This window comes from Leopardus geoffroyi, chromosome D4 (assembly GCF_018350155.1).
Source record: "Leopardus geoffroyi isolate Oge1 chromosome D4, O.geoffroyi_Oge1_pat1.0, whole genome shotgun sequence".
Classification (NCBI taxonomy): domain Eukaryota; kingdom Metazoa; phylum Chordata; class Mammalia; order Carnivora; family Felidae; genus Leopardus; species Leopardus geoffroyi.
In genome coordinates, this window is record NC_059342.1 from 43151112 (window position 1) to 43171323 (window position 20212).

The 20212-nt window shown below is 39.9% G+C and overlaps 1 protein-coding gene across 6 annotated transcripts in view; it reads left to right on the plus strand.

Annotated features, from left to right (window-relative positions):
* The window catches only part of ADAMTSL1 (ADAMTS like 1), an 884660-nt gene that overhangs the window by 215714 nt on the left and 648734 nt on the right, over positions 1-20212 (plus strand). The window lies entirely within an intron of this gene.

Here is a 20212-nt window from a genome sequence, read left to right on the forward strand (position 1 = left end):
GGCTATCAGAATATAGCTGAAGCAGGAAAGGTTTCTAGGATTTTTTAAAAGCTGTTTTTTTTTCTTTACCCTCTGTGTTGGGGGTTCCCAAGACCACCCTGATGTTTAATGATTTTCTGGGACTCACATAACTCAGCATGTGGTCATGTCCATGGCTATGATACAAAGTAAAATCAAGGGAAAAAGTGTATGTGGCAAAGTCCAGAGGAAACCAGGAGCAAGCTTCTAAGAGTCCTCTCTCCCAGTGGAGTCACATAGGATGAACTGAAATCCTCCAGCAGCAAGTTATGAAAACATGTGTGAAATGTTCTCTTCCAGGGAAGCCCAGTTGATACTCAGCACCAAAGGACTAGGGTTGGGAGGCTGGTCATATAGGGACCCTCTGCCTAGCACATTCCAGAATTTCAGACTCCCAGAAGGAAAGCATGTGTTCAGTATAAATCACATTGTTTGTACAAACATTTGAGGCACAGTGAGCTATTCTTTATCAGCTCTGGGAATGGTGGGAACACTTCCCCAAATCCAGCTCCCCAGATGCCAGCCCAGGACCAACCTTGGAAGCAGGACTTTCAAAGGATAGCAGCATTTGGGCTGGTAGATTAACCATTTTTTGTACACCATCAAAAATTATCAAAAAAAAGTAGTAATGGAAAAAAGGTTGCAGAATAATTAACTCATAATTAGTAGACTAGAACTCCAAATTGGGCTACTTGGAACACATTCAAAAGGAGGCAGAGTTCCACGTAACTATTTCACTCATCTTTTCATTTTTTGTGTCTATATATACTATATGGTAAGCTTTGAATAAAGGAGTGACAACCATTTATTCATTTAAATCTATCATATAAGTCAGCACCCCAAAGTGAGAATGAGATTTCATTTAGACATTCACAATTTTTCACTGAGTGCTTTGTGCCCAACACCGTGCTGGGTGCTGGCTGACTTAGCATGACCCAATCAGAGCAGGTTCCTGACCTTGCAGAGCTCACAAGTTGTCATGTTCTGCTTCCTCATCCTCAGCTCCATGATGCTGAACTCAGTGAGAAGGGGAAGCTCAGATGGGGGAGTTTTGATTTCTCATCAGTCATGGGAGGTAGCAGTGCCTCGTATAGCCCAGGGAATTCTAGGCTGGATAAGAAGGCTTAAAAAAAACAGCTCTAAATCAAAACAGTTGACTCCATCAACATGTGCTGTGCTCTGGAATGCCAGACTAGCCTTTGTAGGACACAGAGTCCTGAGTCCTGACGTTAAAATGGTTGAAACCATAGTTGAAAAAACTGGGAGTCCACTCACCCTAGTCCAAGAAGCCAGGTAAGAGGCAGCACAGTGGTGCCCAGCAGCCCAATCACACAAGTGTGGCCAACACCTCCTCCAAGTAGTCTTCCATTTCCACATTGGTGGCCTTCTCTTTCTAGAGGCATCTCTTGCTGCCCATGCCATTGTTGGCAAATTCCCCCTTTTCTACACTAAAGCTAGAATTAGGGCATTCTCTTATGATACAGCCTAGCCCTTATTCCCACAGACTCCCCCACTTGTGCTCAACACAACCAGCTAACCCATGACCAGGGGTGTTAATAAATGCAACCATCTTAATTTCCCCTGCAATGGTTCTTTATACAAGCTTGAGAAGCAGGTTGGATCCTTAAGTATGGTACTGAGTAATCACAGTTGTTTGTGGGGAGGTCTGGGGGAACACAAGTAACTTGTAAGTTAAAAAGCCAAATGGATAATGTTTGTGAGGCAACATGCATATTTATCCTGGTTATGATAAAAAACAACAACAAAAAAAAACCCAAAACAAAACCTGGTGTGACTTGCTTTGGGTTCATCCTGACTCAACAGATATATTTCTATGTGAAAGTTGTCTTTTTTTCCCCATGGTTTGAAGAGTGAATGACTTCTTAAGCATAGCCGGGAAGGCAGTCAAAAGAAAAGCATGACTCAAGAGCATGAGGAGTGGACTGAGAATTGGGAATTATGGGTTGTGTTTAGTCTAACTATTGATTTAACCTCTGAGCAAGTTACTTAACCTCTTGTTCTCAGGAACCCTTCTCCACCTCTTGTATAATAATTTTTGACTAACAGATGTTTTAACAACAACATAAAAAAAATTGGCAAGACAATTGACTGACTCCAAATTGATTGGCTCTGTCCACAAGCACAGCTCAGAACCATCAGACCTTAAAAGCACTGACATGACAGGACCAAGAGCTGATGCTGGTAACTTTCCCTATAAAATCTATGCTTATTTGTAGTACATTACGCTTCTCCCTCAAAAAAGCCACGAATGTCAGGAGTGATTTGCTATGCTTTGCTATGACCTGCCCTTTCCTCACCAAACTCCTATCTAAGGCAAACCATAACAGTAAACCCTTCTTGCGTGCCCTCTACATGCCAGGTGCCCCTCCAATGGCTTCACAGTTAGCAATCCATTCCAGCCTTACGTGCAAATTATGAAGTAGATGCAGCCGAGGAAAGTGAGGCGCAGAGAAGGTAAACAGCTTGCCAACATTCCTGAGCTAGCGAGAGACGGAGCTAGGATTCAAGACAAGGAAGTCAGGAATCTATGCACTTATTTATGACAAGGTACCTCATCTTTAAAAAGAAGAATGGCTTGCAACAGGAAACCATAAGAGGGTCACACCACAAAGTCACCTTCCTAACAAGCCACCAAGGACACGTGTTCAGGCATGAGTTCAAATCCAGCCCCTGCTACCTTTTCCCCTAATCTTTCTGAGCACCAGTCTTCTCATGTATAAAATGGGGTGAGTAATGCTTACTTCTGATATGATCCATTTGAAGATTAAGTGAGAAAAGGTACATAAGGCACTAGTCAGTTCTGGCATCCAGGAGGAGCTCAGTAGCCATTCTCTGTGATGAGGATGAGGATGGTCTGCAGGTGGCAGTTTGACTCCACCCCTGACTTGGCAGCATTGAGCCTGGATAAAGTAGGACCAAGTGAAGTGAATCAAATGTGCAATCAGGATTTAACCACCATTTACTCTCTGCTGCCATCTAGGTGAATGGAACCAGAGCCACAAGGATTCAGTAATTGTTTTAATACCACCATTGGCCTGTGCTGGGTGAAGGGTGTGCTCGAAGGAACCCCAGGGGACTTCTGGAGCAAGTTCCCTTCGCCTTCAGTTAGCAATTACTTATGAGCTCAGGTCAACTGGCTCTAACGGAAGGACTTTGAAGAGTGGGTCTGCAGCTTCTCCATCCTGGGTACATGTTCCTTTCCCACAGCAACTTCCACTTCACTTTATGTTTTATGACGGTGAGGGGTAGGAGCTGGGGGAGCAGGAAAGTGTTGCTTAGCAGGGAATCTCAGAGCTGCCTTGTGCTTTTGTGTTTTTTCAAGCCAGGGTTTTTGTCACTCTGTCCGATGGAATCATATTGGCGTTCTCCCTTGTCAGGACCCCGTGGGTCAAGTGTAGGCGTGTGTGTGCTTTATAGAAGGGTCCCCGTTCCTGCCTGGTGCCTCCTCAAGAGGATGGTTGTGGCTGGTTTTGTTTAACAGACACTTCATGCTGCAAATTCTCAAGTGCAAATCACCTTTTGTTTCTTTTATCCCTGGTAATAATGAAGGGCTGAACTGGAGCTTAAATAATTCTTTCAATGAACACATTAAACAGACTCTTTCATTATAGATGTTAGAGGAACGAAAATAATCTGCACAAAGCCACATTTCCTTCAGAAAGTTTTAAAAGAAGTGAGGGAACTGCCATTGAGGGAACAATTAATTTTGTTTCTGTAGGAAAATGGGGAGGGGGGATGAAATATGTTTTAAGACCTTCGAAAAGATTTCTGGTGGGAACATTAAACAACTGAGTGAAACATTCCCTGGGGAAAGACAGTGCTATTTGGATCTGTGTTTCTGTGGCCGTTTCTTATTATCTTCGGAGCAGATGAGGAGTAGAATTCTCCCTGTTTTTGAGGGCTAAAACTTACTACAGAGACACATTTTGAGAATGGCATTTCTATACAGGCTGTGGAAGCCACTTGACGTGTTCATAATATTGCATGTCTCCTTGCGGCCGAACCTACACACAGTTGGCTATTTCAACCCACTTTCTCCTATTTCAATGCCCCTTTTATCCTTCCTACAGTTCCCCAGGTAATTTCCCATGGTTTATTTTCATTTTTAGTTGAATTAAAACTAATTCTTGCAAATTTATTAGCTTTTTTGGAAGAGAGAATTTGAGAACTTTACTGAAATGAGAGAATTAAGACTTATGGGAATGAAATGCCTGGCACAGAGTCACCCAGCTCAGACTGATACCTCAATATCGTTTCTTTGGGTCAGTATCCCTTCTATGCTACCAGACCGAGGACATTCTCTGTGTTCAAAACGATGGGACTTTTGTGGCCTAACAGGGAAATAAACTCTGACTCAGTATGATGATGGATGTATTTTTCTCCTAATATTTAGAGGTATCAGGAGGTCTGTGGGCTGCCTCTACAAGAAGAGAACCCATAGATAACAGAAGCGTCCTAATAGAGGCTGTGAGAACAGCTGTTCCAGGGGGAGAAGCAGTAATCATCGTTCTAGCTAAGGGTCTGCAATGCTGTGTTGTTTAGGTAGAACCTGAGAATACCAACAACTAAGGAAGTGAAACCAGTCTCTTTGGTATGTATATGTTAAAAGTAGACCATTGAAGGGGCACCTGGGTGATTCAGTCGGTTGAGCATCTGATTTCAGCTCAGGTCATGATCCCACGGTTTGTGAATTCGAGCCCCACGTTGGGCTCTGTGCTGACAGCTCAGAGCCAGGAGCCTGCTTCGGATTCTGTGTCTCCCTCTCTCTCTGCCCCTCCCATGCTCTCTCTCTCTCTCTCTCTCTCTCTCTCTCTCTCTCAAAAATAAACAAACATTAAAAAATTAAAAAAAAAAAGTAGATGTTGAAGACAGAAGAGACCACAGAAGCTGAAAAGACAAGAAGCTACAAAGCTGTAGTAGTAACAGAGTTGAGCCTTGTTGAAAATACCCTGTGGGGACCGTGTATTGTGCGCAATTAGAACCATTTGTTTTCAGTGGTTGCCTTTAGCAATTGACTACATCTGTTGAACCTCAGTTTCTTTGTAAACGGCTCATGTTAGTGACTCCTAGCACTTTACAAAGGGAAAAGCATTATTTTGAGACATAATTGACACACATCACTGTATAAGTTTAAGGTGTACAGCATGATAATTGGATTTACATATCCTATGCAATGATTACCACAATAAATTCAGCTAATATCCAGCTTTTCATATAGATGAAATAAAAACAAAGAAGAAAGAAAAGAAAAAAATATCTTTGTGATGAGAACTCTTAGGATTTAATCTTTCAACAATTTCCCTATATATTATACAGCACTGTTAGCTATAGTCATGCTGTTGTACATTATGTTCCTAGTACTTACTGATCTTATAATTGAAAGTTTGGACCTTTTGACCACTTTCCTCCAACTCTACTTCCCTTCACTCCCCTAATTTTTCTTTCTTTCTTCTTTTTTTTTTTTTTTTTTGATTCTACATATAAGTGAGATCGTACAGTATTTATCTTTCTCTGGTTTATTTCACTTAGCATAATGCCTTCAAGGTCTATCCATGTTGTCACAAATCAGGTTTCCTTTTTTTATAGTTGAAAAATATTCCTGTGTGTGTGTGTGTGTGTGTGTGTGTGTGTGTGTGTTTCTTTATCCATTCATCCATCAATGAATGCTAGGTTGTTTCCATGTCTTGGCTATTGTAAAAATACTGCCATGAACATAGAGTTACAGATATATTTTTGAGTTAGTGCTTTTGTTTCCTTTGGATATAGTTCCAGAAGTGAAACTGCTGGATCATATGGGAGTTCTCTTTTTAACTTTTTGAGGATTCTCTATATTGTTTTTCATAGTGGCTATACCACTTTACATTCCCACAAAAAGTGCACTAGGAGTCCCCTTTTTGTCAACCCATGCCAGCATTTGTTATCTCTTGTCTTTTTGATGATAGTTATTCTAACTGGTGTGAGGTCAAAGGCATTTTAATCATTATGTTACTTTTATTTATTAATCCATTAATAATCACGTATAACTTACAACAATCCACTAGTTGTAATGATCATAAATTGAATGATTTTATGGCGCTGGGACATCTGTCCACAGGCAACACAACAAACCCAGATATGGACCTTACATCTTTCACAAAAATTAATTAAAAAATGGATGTTCAATATTATTTGTCACTGGGGAAATAAAAATTAAAATGAATTTATTTATCACCACACACCTATTAGAATGACTACAAAGGGGGTTGAGGGGGATGGGCACAATGAGTGAAAGGGAGTAGGAAATATAGGCTTCCAGTTATGGAATGAATAAGTCACTGGAATAAAACATACAGCATAGGTAATCAACAGATTTGAAATAGGGCAGTGTGGTGACAGATGGTAGCTACACTTGTTGTAGCGCAGCATAATGTGTAAACTTGTGGAGTCATTTTGTTGTACAACTAAAACTAACGTAACATTGTGTATCAACTATATTAAAAAATACATCCAATTGTACATCATGACCAGCTAAGGGAAAAAGAAAAATGGTAGGATACAGAGAGAAAATGAGAAGGAAAAAAAAAGGGAAAAGAGAGAAACAGTGAAAAATGAATAAGAAAATGAATAACAGAAAAAGCATAGAAACAAAATCAAAACACAAAAGGATACAATGAAAGAACTAAAAAGACTGAGAGAGTCCTCTAAAAACGACTAGAATCTAAAACCATAAGAATACCAGTTGCTAAGGCGCCTGGGTGGCTCAGTCCGTTGAGCGTCCAACTTCAGCTCAGGCCATGATCTCGCTGTCCGTGAGTTCGAGCCCCGCGTTGGGCTCTGTACTGACAGCTCGGAGCCTGGAGTTTGCTTCTGATTCTGTGTCTCCCTCTCTCTCTGCCCCTTCCCTGCTCATAATCTGTTGCTCTCTGTCTCTCAAAAATGAATAAACGTAAACAAAAAAAAAATTAAAAAAAAAAAAAAAAAAAAGAATATCAGTTGCCGAGGAAGAAGCAAGGGATCAGAAACTCTGATTGATGGTAAATGGGAATGCAAAATATTACAGCAATTTTGAAAGACGGTTTGGCAGTTTGTCATGAAACTAGACAGTCTTACTGTGAGATCCAGCGGTCATGCTCCTAGGTACTTACCCAACCAATCCGAAAATTTAGGTCCACAAAAAACTTTGAGCTGAATTTTATAGCAGCTTTACTCACGATCTTCAAAACCTACCTTTCAATAGGTGAATGGAGAAATAGTTAGTACTTAAAAGAAAAAAGAGCTGTGAAGCCAGGCAAAAACACCAATGAATCTTAAATGTATATTGCTAAGTAAAAAAAGCTAATCTGAAAAGGTTACTTATTGTATGATTCCAATTTTATGACATTCTTCATAAGACAAAACAATGAAGATCGTAGGCAGATGTTTATGTATATAATACACATAAACATATATGTAATATATGTTATGTACCTAATTTAGCCTAGGCTATATGGATACTATAATGGTGGATGCATTACACTAAGAACAAATAATATTTCAAGCACATACTGTCTGCAAAGCATGTGCTCGGGAATACTTGCTGAACATTTTAGTATTTAGTATTCAGTGAGTGTGGTAGAGTGCCCTTATAAAGAAAATTTAGAATTCAAGGGTTTGAGAGACTTTTGTTTTACACTCTATATGTTTCTATTTTAATGAAAACAATGTGTAAGAATATATTCATGTATTATGTATATATATGTATATATGTATATGTGTATGTATATATATGAACATAAAATTTCTTGTGTAGCTTTTTATGGTAATTTAGTACATATACAAAACAAATTTATTCTGATCTATATTTCTAAGTGGTTAATCCTCCCCCCTGCCACACCATTTACCCTCTCTCCCTTTCTCCCTTTATTTCTTTATTTTTTTTAATGTTTATTTTTGAGAGACAGAGAGCAGGGGAGAGTCAGAGAGACAGAGGGAGACAGAATCTGAAGCAGGCTCCAGGCTCTGAGCTGTCATCACAGAGCCCGACGTGAGGCTCAAACCCACAAGCTGTGAGATCATGACCTGAGCTGAAGTTGGATGCTTAACAGACTGAACCACCCAGGCACCCCAGCTCCCTTTTTCTTTTAGATTCTACCTCTTTAAGGGCTGATTTCTGAGCATTTGAAAAGATTCTACTGTAAAACATTCAGACCAATTCCTGCTATAAGTGAGGAATCTAATAAATGGTCTTGAAGAAAGTAATGGCTCCCAATTGATAAAAAGAGATGCCAAAGTATTTCATTTACTCTGGGAAAAAAAAAAGTTCAGTAAGCAGAACAAGAAAGATGGTAGATGGTAAGGTGAGGAGGTGGCATGACTTATCATTCAGCTGCTGTTTGGTATAGTCTTAGTTTCCATCGGCCCATCCATTTCTTGAAATCAGGTTGCAGCCAGTCTATCTGCATTGCCGTAGAAAGGGTATCATTGTTGGGAATTTTATTTCCTAGCTGCTACGGACACTGGTGAAAATACCCAAGAAGTGGATGTCCTTGACTTTTTATAGGTCTTATTTTCACAACCACCCAGCAAGCAGAATAGAACTTTCCATAGAGCCTTGCACACAGTGGAGGCTCAGTTGCTATTTGTTGATTGATCCATTCCTGGATTCCTGTTCCAAAAGACCAACCAAGGAAATCATTACCTAGGGACTTCAGGCATGTGCATTACCATGCTTGAAAATGAACATGAGTGGTTTGTAGTTCTCAGAGCAACCACTCTGAGCAGTATCCTTAGAGCAACCACTCTGTTTCACTGTTTTCTATGGATCCAAGGCATGGAGTTTGTATCTCCATACAGCAGATACTACATTTTGACCTTTTGTTGCCACTACACCCTTAGGAGATGCAAATTAAAACTCATAAAGTACCACCAGACACCTACCTAGTCTGGTTACCTACTATTCTCTTCCTTCTATAAGATCGAAGTCCAGGGACCATACTTATCTTTGTGTCCACTCTCCAACACAGCTCTTATAACATAGTAGAAGCTAAATAAATCTTTGTTGAAATAAAATAAGGTAATAAAGGACTAAAAGCTGCTTCATCAATGTAAAGAAAGCTTTAAAACCTTAGAAACTTAGTAATATTTTTACAACAGAAAAACTGAAAAACTTCTGGAGTTTAAAAATATAGCTTTGAAAGTGGGAAGTGAAGGGAGTAGGATGTTTTAAATGAAAGAAAAACTCACAATTTTTCATGTTTACATAGTATAAACAAATGGTACATCCTATTTTCAGCTTGGGTTTGAAAGAGAAAGTTTATTTAACATTCAGTCACCTACACTTCAGTGACAAAAAAAAATTATTAACAGACTATAGAAATTTATTTGGTAGTTATAAAGTAGAAGTGTCTCAAAGTCAAGTTCAGATATTAAAAATTGAATCAAGTAGGAATCTGCAAAAATATAATTAAAATATGCAACATTTATGAAGAATGAGCAAAATGTTAGAAGCACCCATGGGTTCTGTCTATGAAAAACAAGAAGGGAAAATTATAAAGTTTAAGGAATCTTACCTTTAGTAAGTAAATATATATCTTAATTTTTTCACTTTTCTCAGGGTATTGATAACAGTTGATGATTAGATTCCAAGCATTGAGGCTATAAAAATTAATAAACAGGACCTTCAAATGACTCATTAGCTAATCCTTCATTATTAGCTAATTGTGATTGGCGACACATTTTGTAATTGGTGACACATTTAGCACACTTAGTAATGTACTCAGGGGACACATTTAAACGAAAGAGTTTGGTGAAGCAATTTGAAAAACATGAAAACATTTCTATTAGTGATAAATTTGCCTAAATTCCAGTTGATTAAATATAAGATCCAACTCTATATGTAATATGTGTTTACATTATATATTTTTCCTCATATACTCCAAATTTAATATTTGTTTTCATCTCAAAAAGGAAAAATTATCCATATTTCATTGGAGTTTTGTTTTATGTTATCAGCCAATATGCTCTCCACTAGAAAGTGTTTAAGGAGCAATGAGAATTTTTAAGGGGCTTATGCTGTAGACAAATAGATTGAGTACCAGTTCATCCAGTTTTGGAGACTAGCTCCTCTGGGCCAGGGTTCTCTACTAGGTTAGGACCTTGGAGATGAACCAGACTCTTCTCTCAAGGAGTTTTATGGTCTGGTGGGGAGACAGAATTGCCAAGATATAATTGAACTGAATAGGAGTAAACCAATAGACTTCTGTGGGTGAGCATGTCAGGCAGGTGCAACTAAAAGTGTATAGGCATAGAGGAGCAGATGATCACTATGTGTTTGAACATCCACAAGGCATTTAGTGATGCTGGAGCGTTAAGAGCAAAGAAGGAAAGGGTTGGAGGGGTGCCTGGGTGGCTCGGTCAGTTGAGCGTCAGGTCTTGATCTCATGGTTTGTGAGTTGGAGCCCTGCGTCCGGCTCTGTGCTGACAGCTCAGAGCGTGGAGCCTGCTTCGGATTCTGTGTCTCTCTCTCTCTCTGCCCCTCCCCCACTCATGCTCTGTCTCTCTCTCAAAAATAAATACACATTAAAAAAATTAAAAAAAAAGAAAGGGTTGGAGGAGAGGCTGCAATGATAAGTAGAGGACCACCATAAAAGGTTTGGGGGGAAGGAAGTTGGGTTATAATCTGTAGACCCTTGCTACTGAAATTGTAGTTGCTGGACCACAGAATCAGCATCATCAGGGAGTGTGTTAGAAATACAGAATCTTAGGCCCAAACCCAGACATCCTAAATCAGAATCTATATTATAATGAGACCCTCCAGTTGACTCTCATGTACATTAAAATATGAGGAACTCCCCGAAAAATGTAAAGTATTGTTGAAGCGTATCATGCTAGAGGGGGAGATGATTGGAATTTTTTGTTTTTGAGAAAGCTCACTCCAGCAGCAATGCAGGTGTTGGACTAAAGAAGGGATAAGATTAAAGCCAGGGAGGCTGCTAAGGCCAGTGCTGTGGTAGTTGAGGGGATGGCTGACCAAACCTGGAGATGTAAAGTCAAGTAGGAAAGATATCCAGAAGACAGCAGTACCAGAATGTGATGATCTCTTTGTGTAGGGAGAGGATAGAAGATTCTAGGTTGACAAAAAGATTTCTGGCTTGGGATGCATGGGAAGATGTGCTGTCAGTATAGACAAAGTCTGCAGAAGGAGGAACAACTTTGGAAAGTGTGGATGTGATGAAATATTGACATATTCATTTGGAGGTACGTGTGGGACATTTGGTGTGTATGCTTAATAGGTAATTGGGTGCATATATCTGGAATTTGGGCTAGAGATACATATTTTTGTAAGTTGTTATCAACGCTGTCTAAATCCGTGGTCATGGAAAATTTTTCCGGAAATAACTTGTAGGCACAAGTTGTATAAGGGTGGAACACTAAAGAACACCAGCATTTAAGGGATGGGCAGATAAATATCAAACCATGAAAGAGATTGAGGAGAACTTGAAAGGAATGGTGTCATGGAAAGGAAAGCAGAAGACAATTTCAAGCAAAAGATAATAGCTAACCAAGTTATGGTTAATAGATGTAGGATGAACACTGGAAAGTGCCTATTATCTTTGGTACCTAGAAAGTCATTGATGACCTTGGCCAGAGAAATTTTAGTTGGATGATGATATCACAATTCATAGTTCCTACTGGTTGAGCTTGCAGTGCCATTAAATATAGTCAAGACTTATTTCTAGAAAAGTGGCTGAGAGGAAGGAAAAATGTTGGATACAGAAACACAGAGTCAAAAAGTTGTATTTTCTCTCTCTCCCCTTTTTCTCCCTCTTCTTTCTTTCTTTTAAATATGAAGAAATAAATATAGAAAAGAGTCAAATGGAGGGGCGCCTGGGTGGCGCAGTCGGTTAAGCGTCCGACTTCAGCCAGGTCACGATCTCGCGGTCCGTGAGTTCGAGCCCCGCGTCGGGCTCTGGGCTGATGGCTCAGAGCCTGGAGCCTGTTTCTGATTCTGTGTCTCCCTCTCTCTCTGCCCCTCCCCCGTTCATGCTCTGTCTCTCTCTGTCCCAAAAATAAATAAACGTTGAAAAAAAAAAAAAAAAGAAAAGAGTCAAATGGAGATAAATAATGACAATATGTAGGTGGATGGGGAGGAGAGAATAATAATTAATGGAACAAGATCACTATAGGAACATCAGTGAATTGAATTCAGAGTATCGGTAGAGGGTTTTTGCCTTAGCCCAGAGAAAAGACTTATTAATATGTGAGATCATAGGAAGCATGGGGACAGGGGCATGTAATTTTGGGAAGGAAGTCATTTTAGAATATTTACTTTTAAGGGACTAATTTTTTTTTTCCTGTGAAATAGGAGACAATGATATTCACATTGGAGAGAAAGCCACTAGCAGAAATGGGACCTGGGTGGGGGGGGGGATGAGGAGGAAAGCTGGGAATACAATTGGTGAGTGAGGGCCATTAAGGGGCTGCATTTAAAAGTACTCAACTTTGATTGTTTGAGTCTAGAAAATACATTTTGGTAGTTTCTGCCTTATCTAAGCAAATTCAAGTGTGTGTGTAAATAATCTATCATTTGTGATTCTAATGCATGATCAAAGAGGCCGTTATTCAGATACCTAAGAATAAGAAAGATACCCCAAACAAGCAAACAAAAAGACCACCCCGTAGCTATGGTGTCAAGGAAATAAATGTTGGCACCAATTTCTGGACATCTATTTTTGTCTACTATTACAGAGGTAGTGGAGAATGACAGTGGAAATAGTAACTTTAGCTAATTAATCCACAGATTCGGAGTCAGAAAGACTCTCAGAATCTATATAAATGCTTTCTTCAGGTCCTGTGCAAATGCTTATAGTGCCAGAGTCTTCATTGCCTACTAATTAGCTAAGTTCATTTCAAGACACCATTTTTAACTGTTTGAAAACTATTTTATCAGGGTAAGTTATGGCTGAATTCCACTGCTCTTAAACTAGATGTGCCAAATTTATTTTCATTCAACAAATATTGTACACATACTAAGTTTAAGGTATTATTCTTGGACTTCCAGGATGATCAATAGGTCAGGGTCTCTGACTTTGATATCTTTATAGACCAGTAGGGGAGGTAAGACAAGTTTCCAAATGACCACAAGAGAGATGAAAATACATGCCATTAACGAAATAATAATATGTTGTGCTTTTTTGTTTAAAAATGAGGTGCCAGGACTCATATCTCAATAAATTATGACATGTGTCTCCTACACCTCCTCCCCAACCCTGTTTACATTGGAATGTCCACATATTTTTCCAGCCAAGTGAGTCAGTCAAGATGGAAATACTAATTTATTTGACTGAACATACTCTGCTAGCTCATACTGTTGGGGGAAAAAAACACAAAAAACAAAAAACAACAACAAAAAAAACCCTCCTTGGTAGTAATGTTACTACCAAACTCTGTTTATATAGCATTTTGTAGTTTACAAATCACTTTTCATATATTAGCCCATCACAACAACTCTGTAAGGCAAGTTCTCCCCCATTTATACATGAAGGACCCAAGACTCAGTTTAGGTAATTTACCCAAATCACAGAACAGGGAACAGGTGAGCTATGCTATCCAGGTCACATGACTCCGGGTCTCAACTAGAAGAGCAGGACTTCTGTGGATTCAGTGGAGGAGAAATTATGGGTGCTTAGAGGGTATGGGGTTTAAGGATTGAGGCAATTTCAGTAAGAGAAGATGGAAGGAAGCCATTCTAGGCGGAGGGTATGGCAAAATTTAAATTGTGGGTGCAGGAAGTGCAGGACATGATCAAGTAAGAGCCAAGGTTCCGTTTATGAGTTTGAGAATCATTTGTTCAGAAGAGATGGCTGATTCTGAGAGCTAATACAAATTTTAGGGCAAGAAAAAAAGAAGAAAAGATGCTCATGGACAGAGCCTGGAGAACACCTATGGTTCATGGGTGGAGCTACCAAATGAGAAACCAAAGAAATGGCCAAAGAGTTAGCATCATTCCCAGTTGTTAAACAAACCAAGGGGGAGAGTGTTTCAAGAAAGCATATGATCTCTAAAATGGAAAAATGGATGAAAGACCAGCCTTGGTGAGCTTGGAGAGGGCAAAGCAGTGACAACAGAAGTCCAAATGTAAGGCACAAGTGGGTTGGAAGGGCATGAAGAACAGGAAGGGAATGAGGAGAACCGAGGCAAGAACGTTTCCTCTCTCTCTCTGACGTGGCCTTCAAGCATTTGAAGACAGCTCTCAAATCTTTTCCTTCTTCCCTTTTCCAGGCAAAATGCCCTTAATCCACTGATTATCATATGCTTTCCAGATAGTCACCATTGTATTTTCTTCTTTAGAAATTGTTGGTTTGTCAGTTGTCCTTAAAGTTTGGCATCTAGAAATTAACTCCGTATCCCATTTTCATGGTCAGTTGAGCATAGAATACAAGAAAGTTATTTTATGTTTTGTTCCTTGCACTGTGTTTTTAACAGCAGCCCACATTTCAATTAGCCACATTTCACTGTTGATTCATGGAGCTTGCAGTCCATTGATTCCATGTCATCCACATCCTGCACTTGCCAACTGTTTGCAGAGACAGCCCAAACAGGGGAGAGGGACCCTGGAGCTCTAGGGTGGAGAGGGCATGGGACTGGCATCTGGAAATATACATTGTAGTCTGGACTTTGACACATTAAATATATGCTCTTGGGAAAGTCAGTCGTCTTCTCTCTGGGCTCCAGAGGGATGATTTCTAAGCTTCTTTCTAGCTCTAAAAATTCTAAAATTAATAATTGTTAACTAAAATGCCTTCACTGATTTACTACTAAGATATTTATAGAACTCAACATAGAGAGAGAGAGTGGTTCTGATACCTGGGGCTTACAGTCTCATGGTGACATTGTGAGGCAGAAATGCACTTGGTAAAATGCAGGGAAGAATGGATGAAGAGCTAAGACTCAGATAATTCTCTCAAATAATTACCTGCCAAAAGGTATGTGGTAGGGCAGTGGCCTTGGGGACTTTCAAAATTGGAAGTGAAGACTAGAGACCCTACATTTGGCATTATGCCAAGAAACAATCATTTTTTTTTTGTCATTTCATAGTTATCAAAATTATCTGTGGAATAACACAGTGAACAGGAGATTAGAAGTATATGAAACTGAAACTTTTCCCAAGGACCTAGTATTTAAAGGAACCACAGCCACTTATATTGAAGAAGACGATGTTAATAACACCACCATCCGTGACATGGCAATATCATTAGCTGGCTTTGATGTTTTCTACCCTAAACATAAAATTAATGCAGCATACAAGAAATGTCTAGCAGCAGGCAATCTTGAAATTATTGGATGGGTCACAAAGACAGAGGGCTCTACTTAAAGAGAATTATGTTTTCCCAGAGTGTCAACTGTAGGTCAATACCTATAACAATCTTAAAATTCCAGTTTTCAACAGATATAGATAATTTAGAAGGCAAACTGCGTCCCAGCCTTTGTGTGCTTCTGAAAGCAAGCATAGGCCATGAAGATAAATGTCTCCCTTGACCCTTCAACCTATAATACTATGGTATTTCAGTTACCTATTGTTATGTAATAAATTATCCCCAAACTTATTGGTTTAAAATAATAAATATAGTTGTTATTACCTCTCACAATTTTGTGGGTTAAAGGGGCTTGACTGGATGCTTCCTCTATTCCATGTGACATCAGTTGGGATTGCACTTATCTGGAAGCTTAATTGGACTAGAATGTCCAGGATAGTTTCGTCACATATCCAGACACAACGACAAGTAGAAGGCTGGGCTCAACTAGAACACTGGAGTATCCGTGTCTCTGCACATAGTCTTAGGACTATTCCTGTTCCGTGCGACCTCTCCATTTGGTCACTTCACATAGCTTCTTTAGCTGGGTGCCTGGACTTCGTAGTTGGCGACGCAGTACTCCCCAAAACACAAAAGCGAAAGCTGCCAGGCCTCAATGCTTAGGCCTAGAACTGCTGTGACGCCACTTCCACTTTATTCTGTCGGGTAAAGCAAGTCACAGAGCCAACCAAGATTTAGTTTATGTGCAGAGGGTGGGGATGGACAGGGGCAGAGGAATTAAGCGTGTATATTAACTCCAGGAGGTATGGTTCCATTGGGGCCATTTTGGAAAATAGTTATTACATGTGGTCACTTGAGAAGTATTAAAAATGGACACCAACATCAAGAACTAGACCCAGTTGAACATAACTTGGCTCCACTAAGCTCATTTTTCATAGAAGAGGAAAAAAAAAGAATGTATTTGAATGCTGAATTTCTATTGATTTTTAGTATAAACCCAAACGTGGATTATGAAAATTGGCTGTAAAAATTATTTTTAATAATTTTGTGGTCATTTGCTCACTTTGGCGGCACATATAATAATAATTTCATGGTCAAGGAGAAAGGTGATGTGTGTGGGGGGGTGGGGAGTATCTAATTGGTGGACCCAAGGCTAGTCCAGTCAAAGATTTATAAAGGATTCACTTTAGTATCATTAGTTTAAATGACAACTATGACTTAGTTTTTTGCTACCTTTCACTATAGACCTTTGAGATCCTTGCAAGCCCTTGTCCTTTTGGTTACTTCCATGAATGGTACCCATGAACAAGTACTATTTGCTACCAGGAAGAGGCCATCATTTTCTTCCTTTCTTATTCCAGCCTTTATGGTGATATCCACTGTCAAGGCCTTTGTGCCTGAGAAGCTGAGTGGAACCACCATGTAACTGCCTGCAGTGGTCGTACCTGATCCATTTCCTGACACAACCCCCCTTTTCTCCTGGCTATCCTTATCCCCTCTCAGGTGCTGTTGTCTCCCTGGTATAATCCCCATACTTGCTGGGCACTCTTGCTCATCCATGCCCCTCTTGCTCTAAGTCTGGAGGGACCAGATCTTTCACCCGTGAGATGGGAAAGCAGGCTGCCATGCTCTGTTAGCTTTCATGCTCGGTTTTTAGTGCAACACCTCTTTTTTCTGTTTGTTTTTTTTTTATTTAAAGGCTCTCTGCACTGAGTGAAATCTGAGTAATAATCACTATGTTGGGTGTAGGATTGCTCTTTTTTTCTTTGATATCCAACGTTCTGGGTCTAGACCAAGCTGGAAAGAATTATCTTCCAAGAGGCTTCTCCATACCTCATGCAAATAGACCCATCATCTATCAGACAGGCCTGGGTCTTCCATTTTTGGGTCACATAGAAATTTATGCCCTGTGCATACAGACATACACATTCATATATAAATACATACACATATGTGCCTATGAGGTGCTTTCATTTCTTTCCAAAGATTCTGCTTCTTTAATAGGAACAAACTATTGTTAATATATGACAGACTAATAATATACAAATGTATTTAGCATTCCACTTCACTTTACCCAAGAAATACATGGGCCGAATTTCCAAAATAACTTGGGAGCTGAGAGACAAAAGAGTTTTGAAGAACTAGCTGCCATCTGTGTGAAGTACATTGAGAATGACAGATAAGGGTGAGGAGGGAAGAGTGGACGTTTAAAGAACGCTTGCTATGCATTTAAGTGTAAACCTCCCCATTTCTTGGTCATTTTTTTTGAGATACTGAGTAAATATTTGAAATTCTTTAAGTTACACTTACAATTTAAATACTGATACACAGTTCTACCAATTTTTTTGTGTTTCCGTTTCTTAGAGACTGGGCCATGGGGTATGCGTGTGTAGGGTGGGGTGGGTGTGGTGAATTCACATGTGTCTGAGTTACACTACTACTGATACTATAAGAGCACTATCCATAGAACTGTGCTTTGAAGATGTCTTTAAAGTGGGAATAAATTTGCATGGGTCCATACCATCCTATTGTTTTCTCTGAAATATTGGTACATGTTGGTAAGACTTCTGACCAGGGATGGAGAAACTTCTAGAATTCATGAAGTAATAAAAGTTAATCTGCCCACAAAATGCTTTACCTTATCACCTTGACACTTTTGTGTGTAATTGAAGCTATTGAGCCAACTGAATACAGTGAGTATTGGATGTACTAACTGCAGTTTAGTGGTAGGATGAAGAGGCATGCTGGAATACGAAAGAACATGGAGCCAGGTGGGTGAAGATCAGGGAGGCAGAATCAGAACTGTCTCCCATCCACTAGTTCCAGTCATTGTTCCCGACACTGTAGAGAATTCGCTGAGACTTCAATGCAGAGAAAGTAGAAACCCTAACAGTGTTCTCAACATTTCTTTGGCATCATGGAAACTGGGTGGCCATTTTGCTGTAGATAGGGATGGTAAATTGGAAGCATTAGGTCCGGTCCAATAGCACTTGGGTCAGAAGAAGAAAAGCTGTATTAGTTGAAATCCAGAAACAGGTGCCAAGACAAGACTAGGAATGCAAGAGGTTTATTGGGGAAAAAGATGAGGGAGGCACAGGAGGCCAGAAGAGCCATGAGACTACAGCTCAGCTGTCCCCAGTGAAAAAAAAGAGAAAAAAGGAAGGTTGGATAGGAATAGTCTCAGAGCACAGTGCAATGCTGAGAAAGGTTTGGCCAGCCAGTAGGAAGTCCTCTAGTAGAAGTTACTTGTCAGGACTCTCAGGAATAGAGCTGCTTTGGTATCTCTGCTGAGCTCAGCTATGGGCTGGGAGCAGCCCATGGGCAACAAGGAGGTGGATTCAGAGTATGTTTGGGCAATTAAGCTCTCTGTAGCAGATTTGAATGGCACATCTTTATGGCCACCAAAGGAGTTAATGTAAACTAAGCAAGGGTGAAGAAAGAAGTTTCTGCCCTAATAAATCTCAAGTTTGATTCAGAATATGAGAGATACGATGACATTCAACTCCTTTTACTTAAGCAACTTTAGAAAAACCTAGATAATAATGTTGATGTACATAAACATTGCCAAGCATACAACCAAAAAAAGTTTGATTTCTACAACTGCGTAGGTACGTAGACATCTTAAGTTCTTCCATCTTCTCTGTTTTTTTTTTTTTTTTTAATCTTAACATTCTCCTCCAACTGCTCAACTCCCTTAATTCTTGGCATTAATGAGTATTTTATTTTATTTTATTTTATCTTATTTTATTTATTTTAGAGTGGAGGAGATGGGCAGAAGGAAAGAGAGGGAAAGAGGGAGAAAATCTTAAGCAGGCTCCACACTCAGCACAGAGTCCAATGCAGGGCTTGATCCCACAACCCCGGGATCATGACCAGAGCTGAAATCAAGAATTGGACACTCAATCATCTGAGCCACCTAGGAGCCCTAATGATTGTTGCATTTTAAACATAAGATTTAGGGGCACCTGGGTGGCTCAACTGGTTAAGTGTCCCACTTTGGCTCAGGTCATGATCTCCAAGTTCATGGGTTCCAACCCCACGTCAGGCTCTGTGCTGACAGCTCAGAGCCTGGAGCCTGCTTCAGATTCTGTGTCTCCCTCTCTGCCCCTCCCCCACTTGTGCACGTGCTCGCTCGCTCTCTCTCTCTCTCTCTGAAAAATAAACATTAAAAATTTTTAAAAAATAAATGTAAGATTTAAGACATATGCACATAGAAGCAATTTGAAAACCATACCTGTCTCTCCTTGTCACTAGAAGATGTGACAATAATGTGCCCTTCTACCTAGGAATAGAGCACAGGGAATTGGAATTCTTTTTCTGTCTTGTATATTCTTTCATTGTCTAAACGTAGATCTGAATCACAGCTCTTATCAGCTTTCTCAAGCCAACTCTCCCAACTTTGGAAATTGTATTCTGCTCTCCTTTCAGTAGGAATGGGGTATAATGTGTCTTAAAATGTTTGAGGAAATTAAAAAGAGAATTCTCTACATATTTTGGAAAAGTTTCTGCCTTCTTTGAGTCATTTGACTGTTTTGCCATATTTTATATGTCAAGAGTAATGCCTCAAAACCCACATATTTTCTCTTACCCAACATCTAAGAACGCGATGTTTCCCTTCATCTGAAAAGATAAGAAGCTAGTGAAGAGGGTCCCCCCAGTTCTTTCTAGAATTTACTTTCATTTCTGCACTTGTTTGTAATCAATTATGGAAATGCCACAGCTTCCCTGTAGATCAAGCGCACATTCTACACAGTGCACACACTTTGATGGCCTTCTTTCTGCTACTTTGTTTTAAATACATTGTTCAGGGCGCCTGGGTGGCACAGTCGGTTAAGCGTCCGACTTCAGCCAGGTCACCATCTCGCGGTCCGTGAGTTCGAGCCCCGCGTCGGGCTCTGGGC